Below are 3,603 nucleotides of genomic sequence, written 5' to 3' on the forward strand. Positions count from 1 at the left end.
GCTACTGATTTCTATTTTCATTACTTTGTGATCAGAAATGATACTTCATATGATTTTGAACTTTAAAACTTATTTAGACTTATTCTGTGACCTAAAATATGATCTATCATGAAGAAAGTTCCAGTTGCACTTGAGAAAAATGTGTATTCTGCTTTTGTTGAGTGGACTGTCCTGTACATGACTGTTATATTCAATTGGTCTGTCATGTTTTTATGTCCTTATTTCCTTATTGGTATCATCTCTAGTTGTTTTATACATTATTTAAAGTAGGGTATTTAATCCTTTACTATTACAGTAGAGCTGTATATCTGTTCCTTCAGGTCAATGTTTGCTTCATATATTTCAGAGCTTTGAAGTTTGGTGCATATATGTTTATAATTGCTATATCTGCTTGGTGAATTGATTATTTTACCATTATATAATGCTTTTTAAACAAGTTTTATCCTTTCAGCCAAATTATGTTTTAAAAATATGGAAAGCTTCACAAATATAAAAAATTCTTGTGCATGATAATTATTTCTGTATCGTTTCAATTTTAGTTTATGTGTTGCTGAAGCAAACACTGTTCAGATATTTTGCCCAATTTTTAATAGTGTTGTTTATTTTCTTCTCGCTAAGTTCTGTGTATGTTTTGAATATAAGTCCTTTATCAGTTATGTGTTTTGCAAGCAGTTCTTCCCAGTCTCTTGCTTGTCTTTTTGTTCTCCAAATAATTACTTTTACAGAGCAGATGTTTCAAATTTTAATGAAGTCTAACACCATTTTTTTTCTTTCCTGGATTATGTTTTTGGTATTGTATATAAAACTCATCATCAAGCATAAGATCACCTATATTTTTATCTATGTTATCTTCTAAAAGACCTATAGTTTTCTATTTTACATTTAGGTCTATGATCTATTTTGAGTTAATTTTGTAAGAAGCATATGATCAGTGAGTAGGTTCTACTTTTTGTTTGATTGGCTGTGAATGTTCACTTCTCCAGCACCATTTGTTGAAAAGTCTATTCTTTCTCCATTGCATTGTCTTTGCCCCTTTGTCAAAGAGTGATTGGACTATATGTGTGGTTCTATTTCTGGTCTCTCTTTTATTCTATTTATGTATTTGTTTATATTATTTCAACAATGTTGCAATGTTTTGACAATCATACCTTTAAAGTATGTGTTGAAGTTTGGTAGTGTTAGTCCTCAGACATTGTTTTTCTTCAATATTGTGTTGGATATTGTGTCTTCTGCCTTTTCCACATAAATTTTAGATTTATTTTTTTTGGTATCAGGAAAATAACTTACCATAATTTTTATTTGCAATTCTTGTAATCTGTAAACAAAATTGTCAAGAACTAATATCATAACAATATCAAGTCTTTCTATCTATGAATGTGGAATATCTCTCCATTTATTTAGCTCTTCCTTGATTTCCATCATCAGTGTTTTGTTGTTTTTCTCACATATACCTTACACATATTTTAATAGATATACACCTAAACATTTCCTTATTCATTGAAAATGTAAATGATACTGTGTTTTTAATTTCAAATTCCAATTTTTCATTGCTAGTATATAGAAAACAATTGTATTTTATATATTAACTTTGTAATATGTATAAGCTTATAACCTCACTATAATAGCTTATTTCCAAAGCAGTTTTTTGGTCAGTGATTTTCTGCATAGACAATCATGTCATCTGCAAACTAATGCTGCTTTATTTTTCCTTCCAAATCTGTATTTTTTTAAAGTTTCCTTTACTTGTCTTATTGCATTCACTATTTAGTTCCAATATGGTGTTGAATAGGAGTGGTGAGAGGAAACATCCTTGCATTGTGTATCTGTTCTAAGGAGGAAATCATCTAGTTTTTCACCATTAAATATGATGTTTTCTGGAGGGGTTTTTTGTAGATTTTCTTCATTATTTTGAGGAATATCTCTTATATTCCTAGTTTAATGAGCATCTTTATCAATAGTCAGTGTTGGATTTTTGCCAAATGCTTTTTCTGCACCTATTGATATCACCATATGATTTTTCTTCTTTAGCCTAGGATGATAGATTACATTAATTGATATTCAAATGTTGAATCAACTTTGCATACTTGGGTTAAATCCCACTTGGTTATAATGTATAATATTTTTTATACATTGTTGGATTCAATTTGATATTTTCATTTTTACAAATTTTGCATTTATATTCATGAAAGATATTGGTTTATGATTCTCCTTTCTTGAAATGTCTGTCTGGTTTTGTATTTAAAGTAATGTTGTCCTCTGAGTGTGTTAGGAAGTTTTCCGCTACTTCTGTTTTCTCAGAGATATTGTAGATAATTAGTATCATTTCTCCTTAAATGTTTGGTAGAATTCCTACAAAACCATCTGAACCTGAACTACTTTTTCTGTAATGTTATTCATTATTCATTCATTTTCTTCAATAGTTATAAGCTTATTCTGATTATCTATTTCTCCTTTTGTGAGTTTAGGTAGATCGTGTCTTTCAAGTTTCAGTTCATCTAAGTTATCAAATTTGTGGGCATTGAGTTGTTTATAATATTCCCTTATTAACATTTTAATGTTTGTGGGAGCAGTAGGGATGGTCCTTTTCTTTCATTTCTAATATCAGTAATTTGGGTCTTCTCTCTTTCATCTTGTTTGCCTAGCTAGAGGTTTATCAGTTTTATTTATATTTTCTAAGAATCAGCTTTGAGCTCATTAATTTTCCCTATTGTTTTCCTGTCTCAATTTTGTAATTTTTATTCTCATTTTTATTCTATCTTTACTTCTGCTTGCTTTAGATTTATATTGTTCTCTTTCCAGTTTCCTAAGATGAAAGCTTAGCTTGTTGATTTTATGTCTTTCTTATTTTCTAATATCATGTATGCAATATGTTCCCCTCTTAGCACTGCTTTCTCTGATTCAGAATTTTGATAAGTTATATTTCCATTTCCACTTAATTCAAAATATTTTTAATTTCTCTTGACACTTTGACCCATGTATTATTTAAAAGTATATTGATTAATCTCCAAATATTTGGGGATTTTCAGCTACCTTTCTGTTATCATTTTTAGTTTCATACCATTGTGATTTCAAGAGTACTTCATGTGATCTCTATACTTTTAAAACTTTTATGGTGCATTCTGTAGCTCAGAATGTAATCTATACTGGTAAACATTTCATTTGAGTTTGAGAAGGAGGTGTATCCTGCTATTGTTGGATGAATTATTCTATAAATGTCAATTAAATCCAGTTGACTGATGGCTCTGGTAAGTTTAAATACAGTCATGTTTTAGGATCTTCTTTTTTATCCACTCTGTGATACTCTGTGTTTTAATTGGTGTATTTAGATCATTCACACTAAAGTAATTGTTGATACAGTGGGTTTGTATATACCATATTTGTAACTGCTTTCTCTTCATTGCTCTTGCCTCCTTTTTCTTCCTTTTTCACTCTCTTCTTCCCTTCCTTCCTTCCTTCATTCCTCCTTTCTTCCTTCTTTCCTTCCTGCCTTCCTTGTTTTCTAACTTCCCCTTTTTTCTCACCACCTTGGTTTTGATTCCATTTTCTCTTCTCTCTTAGCATGTAAATTATACTTATTTCTATTTTTGAGTATTCATCTTAAGA

General features: G+C 29.7%; 1 pseudogene; it reads right to left on the reverse strand.

Moving 5' to 3' along the window:
* Positions 1-465: 465 nt before the first annotated feature.
* On the reverse strand, positions 466-563 carry LOC115802008 (U6 spliceosomal RNA; annotated as a pseudogene).
* Between the last annotated feature and the right edge of the window lie 3,040 nt (positions 564-3,603).

This window comes from Delphinapterus leucas, chromosome 6 (genome assembly GCF_059928025.1).
Source record: "Delphinapterus leucas isolate spDelLeu-1000000601 "Yukka" chromosome 6, BTC_Dleu_Yukka2, whole genome shotgun sequence".
Classification (NCBI taxonomy): Eukaryota; Metazoa; Chordata; class Mammalia; order Artiodactyla; family Monodontidae; genus Delphinapterus; species Delphinapterus leucas.